We start from the raw sequence: 11806 nt of genomic DNA, 5'->3' as shown, positions 1-11806 counted from the left end.
ATACACTTCAGCTCTAGCTATTGTACACGGAATCCTTAGAACATCATATTATGCAAACATTATTATCTTTTAATTTTTTTAATCAATTAAGCTAAAGCTGTAGGCTTCCCTGGAGGCTCAAATGGTAAAGAATCTGCCTGCAGTGCAGGAGACTGGCTTCGATTCCTGGGTTAGAAAGATCCCCTGGAAAGGGAATGACAACACACTCCAGTATTCTTGCCTGGAGAATTCCATGGACAGAGGAGTCTGGTGGGCTATGCTCCATGGGGCCGCAAAGAGTCAGACATGATTGAGCACGCACTCACACTGAGAAGTTAAATAAATTTACCACTGCCACACAGCCAGGATAGAGCAAATCCAGAATTAAAATTTGGGTCACTTTAACTGTGATAACCCTGAAGCTGGGAAAGATTAAAGGCAGAGGAGAAGAGGGCAACAGAGGATGAGATGGTTGGATGGCATCACAGATGCCATGGACATGAACTTGTGCAAACTCCAGGAGATGACGAGGGACAGGGAAGCCTGGCATGCTGCAGTACACAGGGTCGTAAAGAATTGGACACGACTTGGTGACTGAAAAACAACACTTTAACTGTAAAATCTTGATGCTTAGAAATTCCCTAACACCAAACAGACAAAAATACTTGCTTCCAAAAGTACAGGAAATTTGTCTTGCTTTTGTGATTTGCAAAACAACATTTTTCATCCTTAAAAATGTGTTTTGTGACTGATAAAATATTAGACTGTAACAGCTTAACCACAACAAATAGTTATCTATATTTGAGCAGAAAATAAAATTCAACAAAAAATAAACTTTTGCCTAAAAAATAAACTAAATCTAGATCTTCCATGTGATGTAATTCCATTAGTTCACATTGGTCAATTTTAACTTTTTCCCTTTCTTTTGCAATTCATTTGCCCTCTTCCTCAAAATAGTAATTATTGGATTTTTTAAAAATAGAAATATGACCTTACTCTAGTATATGTCTATTGCAAGAACATTTAGACCAAAATTAAGATGATTTATGATATATCAGTTCTCCAAGAGACGTAATGTATCATCAACGATTCAAATAACTATGGAGTTGAAAATTTAATTTTTAGTTTGTTCAAGCTTTATCTAGAAGTTTCTTAACTCTCACACTATTTCATATGTTTTATTGAAATTCTCAGACACATTCACAATCTCAGAAAAAAGTAGTGTGACCATGCTTTTTCAATACTTCTAATAAAAATTCTATCTAAAAGGAAATGATAAGAATTCAAATTAATTCAGTCTTTAAAATGCCAAGAAATTTCAAACCTAATGTCTCATTTGATTCTTATAGAAATCTTGTAATATATAGTATGATATATATTTTACTTATAATTTATTGATGAGAACTTTGGAATAAGAAGAGCAGTTGATTGTCCTTTTGGTCTTTAATGCTTAGTGGAAAACCTGATGTCTTCCCTTCCAGATAGGGCTATTGCTCTCCACAATGTCTAACAAATATGTTTGTTGGAGTCATGTTGTAGTGAAAAAAGAATTAAATGAATATCAAAATGGAAGCCACTCTATTTTAGTACATGCTAAAGAGTCAGAACTGTGATTATGTGGGTCATGAAGATCTTTTTTGTACAGTTCTTCTGTGTATTCTTGCCACCTCTTCTTAATATCTTCTGCTTCTGTTAGATCCATACCATTTCTGTCTTTTATTAAGCCCATCTTTGCATGAAATATTCCCTTGATATCTCTGTTTTCTTGAAGAGATCTCTAGTCTTTCCCATTCTATTGTTTTCCTCTACTTCTTTGCACTGATTGCTGAGGAAGGCTTTCTTATCTCTCCTTGCTATTCTTTGGAATTCTGCATTCAAATGGAGAGTTCAAAGACGTTCAAATATATCTTTCCTTTTCTCCTTTGCTTTTCACTTCTCTTCTTTTCACAGCTATTTGTAAGGCCTCCTCAGAGAGCCATTTTGCTTTTTTGCATTTCTTTTTCTTGGGGAAGGTCTTGATCCCTGTCTCCTGTACAATGTCACGAACCTCCATCCATAGTTCATCAGGCAGTATGAAAAGGCATTTATTATATATATTTTTATGTAAAACTGGTTGACGAAAAATTTCTGGGATAATACTGTAGGACAAGATCAATACGATTTGTCTAGGCTTCCCTGGTAGCTCAGCTGGTAAAGAATCCACCTGTGATGCAGGAGACCCAGGATTGATCCCTCGATTGGGAAGATCCCCTGGAGGAGGGCATGGCAACCGACTCCAGTATTCTTGCCTGGAGAATCCCCATGGACAGAGGAGGCTGGCTGTCTATAGTCCATGAAGTAGCAAAGAGTTAGACACGACTGAGCAACCAAGCACACAATGTGTATGATTCCCCTGAGATACTTATGGAAAAAGATTAACATTGTAATGTTACAAAATGCTGGCAATTTTGCTCTTAATAGAAAATCATTTATATTGGAATTCACTTTGCAATAAAAAAGACAAAAATGAATAAATGAGGACTGATCACGGGAATTTAATTAATAAGCTCATAAAAATAGTTTTGACAAGATGGAGAATCACTGTGAAGTTTTCTTCTTGGGAGAAGATGAAAGACAAATTTACCAGTCTTTAAGGAAAACTTTTCACGTTTAAGGCCAGCTTCACTCATATATACTCATGAATTTGAGATACTATGAACTTCTGAAAATAAAGAAAACTAGACTGAATACAAGGAAGTTTGAACCATAGTCAAAATTCTGACATTAACTAATGTTATAACTCTGAGCCATTTAAAAAGTTTCTGGTTAATAATTTCATTGGAAAATATGAGGAAATTAGGCTATATTATCTCTAATATTTCAGTCAGCTATGCAATTATATTTTCTATTTGACTAAAATTTTGTGATATTCTCTCTACTTAATTCAGACATAATCAGGCAGTCAAGAAGAAAAGGTGGTATACAATTTTTTCCGTTTTCTCATCCTGTCAGGCTATTAACACTTCTATTTTATTCTATAAATGACATTATGGAAAAAAATATTTTGTTTTCATAGCTTGAGTATGTTAACAATCAGTGAGGAGTCATTGATTTGAAATTGCACATGATAGACAAAAACATTTGCTACGGTCAAGAATATTCTTCAACTTTTTTAGAGTAATTACACTGCCTTCCTTTTAAAGGATGTAGCTGTTATACGACATCCAAAATGGATCCTTACCCTTTTTCTGTATTGTACTGGTCAGTTAAAAGTGAAAGGTGGTTTAATTAAAATGATTGAGAATTAACTTAAGCTAGGAGTATAATTTTAAAATGGACATATAATATTAATATATTTGGTATTTTTAAAACCCCATTTCCACTTTAGTAGGCAGTTATTTTAAAATAACAGAAAAGTACAGTGCATAATTAAAAGAAATGGCTTTCAGTATATATAATTTCTTGGTGTTTTACTCCTTTCCTGTTAGCTCATATTTATTCCATTTTGTTTCTTCTAGGTGTTATTATTAAGTGCAAACAAAATGAAATAAATAATATATAAAACATTATGAATTATAAAATTCACTTAAAGCTGTTGAATATTAGTAATGACCAAAATAGGCATATAATAAAATACAAACCACACAAAATTTTCCCAATAATTTTAAAATGACTAAGCAAATATACATAAAATACTATTCCATGAACAGTATTACTTAATAGAAATAAAAAGGGACCTGTTTATTTCTTTTTGAGTAGGTATGTTTATCCTTTTTAGAGAGTCAGAAAAGGGAAAAGTTAGAGTAAGTCTAAAGTTTATGGAATTTAGAAAGATCAGGAAGCACTAACATGATAAACTATTAATTCGCTGTTCATTCAAAATTCCTGGGGTTAAAAAACTCTAATTTAGATGGACCTATTAATTTGAAACTATATAAGTACATATTTAATTGTTTAAAGTCCTTTCTATCATGATACACCTATTAGAATAGTTAAAATTAAAGGTACCCTAACAATATCAATTATTGGCATTGACACAGAATATCAATAACTCTCATATATTGCTCATGGGAATATAAAATAGTACAACCACTTTGAAACACATTTTGGTAGTTTCTTAAAAACCTAGATATACACCTATTTCATAATGCAGCTATCTTACTCCAAGGTATTTATTCCAAGAAAGAGAAGGTATATTATGCAAATGATTGCCTTTATTCATAATAGCAAAAAACAAACAAAAATTGGAAACAGTCAAAATATCCATCAATAGGTAAATGGATAAATTATGGTACATTTATATAATGAACTGCCACTCACAATTAAAAGGAACAAAGTAGTAACATGTCCAAAACTGAACCAGAGGATCACTGTACTGATTGAAAAAAAGTCAGAAATCAATAAGTAACTAATACATAAATCCATTTATGTAGAGTTTAAAAATATGGAAACAAAGCCAGAGTGACAGATGGCAGAAAAGTGGTGATGAAGGATGGGCATGGAATATGTGATGGCAAAAGGGTACAAGAAGAGTTTTGGGAGGATGAGAATGGTCAGTACCTTGGATAAGGTAGTGGTTTCTGAGGTGTATAAATTTGTCAAAACTCATCTAATTTATACTTTAAATATGTGCATCTTTTTTATGTTATACCTAAAGTTATAAAAATACACATCTTCCTCATGCATTCTTTAATTAAACATTACCATAATTAAACTCTCAATGCTACACTATATCCATAATAAGATAACAGTCTGCATGTCTTTCATTCTATTTCCTACTCTTTGAAGGAACCATATTGAAGAGGGGATAAAAATCACCTACTTTATATTTCTAACGGTTTCTTAAATTGTAGAGAGTGTTTCCCATTCAATCAAAGTTTAGGACAACTTTAAGCTTAATGTCCTAGTACCTATCCAGATAATAGTTCAGTAAAATTTTATATTGAGAAATAAAGTGTCATTCCATTCGAAACAATGACTGCTGTGAATTGCTTAATTACTTCTTGATACACATACATCATTGTCCATTTGTTTCTAAGTTCTCTTTAAGGTGTACTGAAATCTTACCATTGCATAACTTCAGCATCTCTGCCACAGAGAGTGACTTCATATTACAGAAAAATAATTGGGGTTTCTCAGCCTCTAACTGCATTTGACAAACCTTAAGATGGAAATATTTTATAGCATCATAAAGTTGATATTGTTCCCTAGTGGCTTTAAAAGGATTTCCCTTTTACTCCTATTAGTTATTTACTAAATTGAACTTTTTCTTTGGGTTTCACCATGACTCCATTAACTTCTGAACACCAGGCTTCATCCTATTCTCAGTTAAACTGACTGTAATATCCAGTTTCCTTTCCTATCCACTTGCTCTTTTTCTCTGTAGCCCAAAGTCAATCATTTGCTTCTACAATATAAACAATAGGTGATTTCTAGTTGCCTTGCTGACCTTATTTTATTTATTAAAAACAATGTTAACTTTCCAGATTGTGACGTTTCTTGGCAGGTAATCAGAAACAACACTTTCACTACTTTGTGTTCATCAAATATATGGACTAAGGTTTTTGTAGTCATGACGCAGTAGTAAAACTGGGGGGAAAATATCAGGAATTTTGGTGACTACTTCCCTGGAATTAAAACAACACAGCAACATGACAGTAGCCAACAGCAATTGTGAATCCTTGGGCCAGTCCCTTGATCTATATTTGCTTCAGTTTCCTCAGAGAAAAGAGAATAAAGTAATATGAAATTAGTTCATGTATATGCAGAAATGGTGAAGGACAGGGAAGTCTGGCGTGATGCAGTCCATGGGGTCGCAAAAAGTCAGACACAACTGAGCAACTGAACTGAACTGATATGCAAGAATAAAATTGCATGAGTTAGTAGATATGCAACAACAAGAAGGTAACTGTTACACAATGGGGACTCCATAAATATCAGCCACTATTATTAGTTAAACACGAGGTATATGCACTATGTAAATCCCATACAAAAATTTTGTTTTTAATTATCATGATTATGTCCAATGGGATGTAGGCTAAACATACGTCATACTCTATTTTGTAAATCCTGAAAAATATTTCCCATTAAATATGTAAAATAAAATTATTGCATCCTATGTTTCATAAGAATGTTACAAAGCATAGTAATAAATTGCTGCTGGTAGACATTAAAAACTACAACTCTATCTCAGGGGAGTGATTTTGATGTTTGTAGCAAAACAGAGTGTGTGTGTGTGTGTGTGTGTGTGTGTGTAGATTGAGTGACTCTATAGATATTTCTTGAGAAAATTTTGTGCAGTACATCATTGTTTATAATGGTGAAAAACTGTAAAAACTAATGTGATACTATTGATAAGATGTAAACATGAAAATCTGATACATGAGTGCAGATTTTTAATAGAAAAGAATGGAGAATATATTAATAATACAACTTAAGTCTATTTTTATATAGATTAAAGGAAGTTTACGAATGTTGATAAACTAGACATGTGTTCTTGACATAAGTGTTTTGGTGGGTTAACTTATCACTTCTTATTTGTAAAAACTATAAACTAGGAAAAATAAAGAAAAAGAATAATTTTAAAATTATTTCGTTGTTTTCTTTTTCTTTTCTGCTTTATATAAACAAAGGGAAAGGAAAGTTACAATGTAGATACTTTTGTAAAATCCGGATACTTTAAGAGATACTTTAAAGAGAGAGATAAGTGAGTTCTTCAAGATTAGTTGTTGATTTCTCCACAGATGAGTTTCACATGACATTGTCAGTTGCATCAACTGAAAAACAAAATCAGTACCAACTCTTTCTGATTGATAAGGGGTATTACCTGTTTTCACATTTTCCACTCCATTTCCTTCTATCAAGAATGGGTAAAAAATCAAGAAAACTGATTCCAATCCCACAGAGAAGCAGATCAGCTACTGCGTAAAAGTGTGACTTCTAGGAAGCAGCCAGAGTCAGAAAAATATATTCTAGTGTTGGGCAAAAATCCCTTTTATGTAATTTGCTTTTCATTGTTGAATGAGCTCTGAAGGGTCTTTGTATGGGAGGGAGGGAATCTGAGATTTATGTTGGTCCTTGGAGTAAAAATAGATAAATTATTTTCTTTCATTTAGTTTGTAATTTTTCCAACTTCCTACTACAAACGTCTAAGAGAAACATAAACAGCAAAGGAAACAGTATTGATAGACACCATGTTTCTACCATCCAGCTTCTTTATTTAGCAATTTGTGGCCAATATGTTTCCTCCATATTCTCTTACTTTGTTCTCTCACTTCCTCTCGGATACTGCTGAAGCAAATCCTAGACATTTATATTGTGCCATCTGTAAATATTTCAGTGTGCTGTGTAAAAGATAAGGGCACCTTTCTTTTTCATTGCAACATATTCATAATATTATTATTGCAGGTCATTTTCTTTTGCTTTGACCTTAGTTTACTAATGCTAATATGCCTATCTTAACAATTTAATCTAGCTTACAGGATTTCAGTATTTAGACTGCATGGATTTCCTCTAGTAGTATAGTCTGTTGATACTATTTTATAGCAGCCTTCACAAAGTGGTTAGCTGGCCAATAATATCTCAAACTTGATTCCAGAAGTTCCTACCCTAGTCTCCCAACATATCCTACTGATAGTGGTCATGAACAGCATCTGAAGATGTATTAGTTATTACAAAGCTTAATAATTGGCATGTCACTCGTCTGGTTAATGAAACCTCAATAATTCCCAGTTTCTTATTGAATAACATGCAAATTTTTGCTTATAATTAAAAATTCTCCTTGATCTGCTTATAAACTGATTTCCCACCATTTCAAAGATGAAAGCTGGTTTCTTTACTTTGTTATCAGAAAGTAATTTTCCAATCTCTAGGTTTTTATTCCTGGGGATTGACTGATTTCTTTCCAAACTTCATATGTAATTATGTAAAAGGACCTATACTACTTGATAGCTTTCTCAATGTTTAATGCAGATACTAGATACAAAACAGACAGCAAATATTTGTTGAACAGTCAGTATAATGTTCAACTGAACAAAATACTGGTTTTCTGTTAGTGGCAAGTGCTTACCTGCTCCATCATTTTACTATTCTGCTTAAAAGCAACACAGAAAAAATCTTTGGGGAATTTGATTTCCAGATGCTTCTGCTCTGCTTGGAAATATGAAAAACCATCACAATTCACCATATCAATATTTCATTCAGGGTCATTCTCTCAAAGGGGCTACAAAGCAAGGACCATTTACCTTTATCATACAGTGTTATTTTTCTTACTAAAGACCAAGAATTGAGTTCTTGATTTTCAACAGAGAAAACACTAGTTATTTTAGGTAAGTCACAGTTTATAATGAAAAGCCAACTTTACAATTTAATCTAACATTTTTATCTCACTGAGTATATCTTCTTCTTCACTCTAAAATGTTATTTTAAACTTATTTTAAATAAGGCCTCACAAATAGCTGAGAAAAGAAGAGAAGCATGAGGCAAAGGAGAAAGGGAGAGATATACCCAACTGAAGACCGAGTTCCAGAGAATAGCAAGGAGAGAGAAGAAAGCCTTCTTAGGTGACCAATGCAAAGAAATAGAGAAAAACAACTGAATGGGAAAGACTAGAGATCTCTTCAAGTAAATTAGAGATTCCAAGGGGGAATATTTAATTCAAAGATGGGCAAAATAAGGGCAAACATGGCAAGAACCTAACAGAAACAAAGGAGATTAAGAAGACATGGCAAGAATACACAGAAAAACCTGTACCAAAAAATTTTTAATGACCAACCTGGATAACCACGAGTGTGTGATGAAGCACCTAGAGCCAAACATCCTGGAGTGTGAAGTCAAGTGGGCCTTAGGAAGCATTACTACAAACAAAACTAGTGGAGGTAATGGAATTCCAGCTGAACTATTTCAAATCTTAAAAGATCATGCTGTTAGAGTGCTGCACTCAATATGCCAGCAAATTTGAAAAACTCAGCAGTGGCCACAGGACTGGAAAAGGTCAGTTTTCATTCCAATTCTAAAGAAGAGCAATGCCAGAGAATGTTCAAACTACTGCACAATTGACTCATTTCACATGCTAGCCAAATAATGCTCAAAATACTCTAAGCAGGACTTCAACAGTACATGAACCGAGAACTTTCAGATGTACAAGTTAGACTTAGAAAAGGCAGAGGAACCAGAGATCAAACCCGTCGGATCATAGAAAAAGCAAGAGAATTCCAGAAAAATATCTACTTCTGCTTCATTGAGTACACTAAAGCCTTTGACAGTATGTATTGCAACAAACAGCAGAAAATTCTTCAAAATATGGGAACACCAGACCACCTTACCTGCCTCCTGAGAAATCTGTATGCATGTCAAAGATCAACAGTTAGAATTGGACATGGAACAACAGACTGGTTCAAAATTGGGAAAGGAGTACGTCAAGGGTGTATATTGTCACCCCGCTTACTTCCTTATATGCAGAATGTACATTGTACATTGTGCTTATTTGCTCAGTCATGTCCAATTCTTCACAACCCCAAGGAACTGCAGCCTACCAGGCTCCTCTGTCCATGGGATTTCCCAGGCAAGAACAAAGTATTGGGTTGCCATTTCCTTCTCCAGGGGATCTTCCCAACCTAGGGACCAAACCCAGGTTTCCTGCATTGCAGGCAGATTCTTTACCATCTGAGCCTAGAGAACATCATGAGAAAATGCAGGGTTGGATGAATCACAAGCTAGAATCAAGACTGCCAGGAGAAATATCAGTAACCTCAGATAAGCAGATGAACCACCCTAATGGCAGAAAGTGAAGAGGACTAAAGAGCCTCTTGATGAAAATGGAAGAAGAGAGTGAAAAAATAGGCTTAAAGCTCAACATTCTAAAAAAGATCATGGCATCCAGTCCCATTACTTCATAGCAAATAGATGGGGAAACAATGGAAACAATGACAGACTTTATTTTCTTGAGCTCCAAAATCACTGTGGATGGTGGCCACAGCCATGAAATAAAAAGACTCTTGCTCCTTGGAGGAAAAGCTATGACAAACCTAGATAGCACATTAAAAAGCAGAGACATTACTTTGCTGACAAAGTTCCATCTAGTCAAAGCTGTGGTTTTCCCAGTAGTCATGTATATATATGAGAATTGGACCTTAAAGAAGGCTGAGTGCCAAATAGTTGATGCTTTTGAACTGTCGTGTTGGAGAAGGTTCTTGATAGTCCCTTGGACAATAGGAGACAACCAGTCAATCCTAAAGGAAATCAACCCTGAATACTCATTGGAAGGACTGATGCTGAAGCTGAAGTTTCAATACTTTGGCCAACTGCAGGAAGAGCTGATTCATTGGAAAAGACTCTGATCTGGGAGAGACTTTGGAAAAGACTCTGATCTGGGGAAGACTGTGAACAGGAGGAGAAGGAGATGACAGAGGATGAGATGGTTGGATGCCATCACTGACTGGACATGAGATTGAGAAAACTCTGAGAGACAGTAAAGGATAGGGAAATCTGGTGTTCTGCAGTCTATGGGGTCGCAAAGAGTCAGACATGATTGAGCGACTGAATAATAAAATTTTTCATTCCTGAAGATTGTCATTTTATTTTTTATAACTAATTTTAAACTCAGTGCAATGGATATTAAAATATGAGAATGATAGATTATTAATAAATATTATGTGAGAAAATTAATGGCTCACAATTTACATCTTCATTTATAGCTAAAGCATACAATTTATTATACTAATGACAGAGGACACACATACTCACAGTTTGTTGCAAAATGATGGACTGTGGAAAAACTAAGTTGCTACACTCTGCTTTTACTATCTTTAATTAAGAAAAATTCACATAAAATCACTCTAAAGCAATATGATTTAGCAGCAACTTAAATACCTAAAACATTTTAATAAAAACAACCAGAGTAACACTTTTATTAATAGCTTGAAATAATTCTAATTATTCCAGAATCATTATGATGCAAACTTTGTTTTCTCTCTAATTTATTTTTAAAAGGAAAACTATTATCCCTGTTGTAGTGAACTTTGCTTTCTAAGTGAGCAGCTTAATGGAAAAACTCAGGCTTTGCTGAATTGAGTTCTAACATCCTTGAATGGACATCTTAGCTAATGATCTGCATTGAAGCAATCTTCTTAGGATCATCTACTAAATTCAGTCTATTTTAGTAAAGTTAGGGAAATAGACAGGCTGGTTCAAGATCATAGATGTGTTAACACTGTGATGATTTAGGGGTAAATATTTCACATACTTAGCAGATGTGAAATTTGGTTGTTAACATAAGTGACTCAGGGCCCTGAGCTCTCTCAAGTTGTGGGTATTAATCGAGTTGCCCTAGGATGAAAGTTAACATCATATTCTGAGCATATAGAAGGCACCAAGAGAAAAACAGGATTTTGGAAGTCTAAGACAAATGTTTGTACTTGATTTAGTGCAGTAGGGTCATTTTTTATGAAGGATTTTTGCTGGTATGGTCCTCAGATTAAGCAGGCCTAGGACTGCTTTTATACTACTGAGTTATGTGACCCAGCATAAGTGTGGAAAAAATCCACTGGAAAGATTTCATTCTTAGGTTTTACATTAGGCCCCTAGATTATTGCTGTCATGCAAGCAAGTGAGATGTATGACATTTACAATGGGAAAATAGGATTCTTAAAAATAATAGGAAATCTGCCCTAATCTATTCATAGTTCCATGTTGGGACTTGACCCACCCAAGCACTGTATGCAATAGCTTCTCAGTATTCTAAAATTATTGGAGTAGAAATTGAGTCAGAAGAAAGACAAATCTTCAAGTCAATGTAGGAGGGAGCTGTGAAAAACTGATACATCTCTGGGCCAAGATGCAATATCCTCAC

Source organism: Giraffa tippelskirchi, chromosome 8 (assembly GCF_054371585.1).
Source record: "Giraffa tippelskirchi isolate mGirTip1 chromosome 8, T2T-mGirTip1v1.2.pri, whole genome shotgun sequence".
NCBI classification, from domain to species: Eukaryota; Metazoa; Chordata; class Mammalia; order Artiodactyla; family Giraffidae; genus Giraffa; species Giraffa tippelskirchi.
This window is presented reverse-complemented; position numbering follows the sequence as displayed.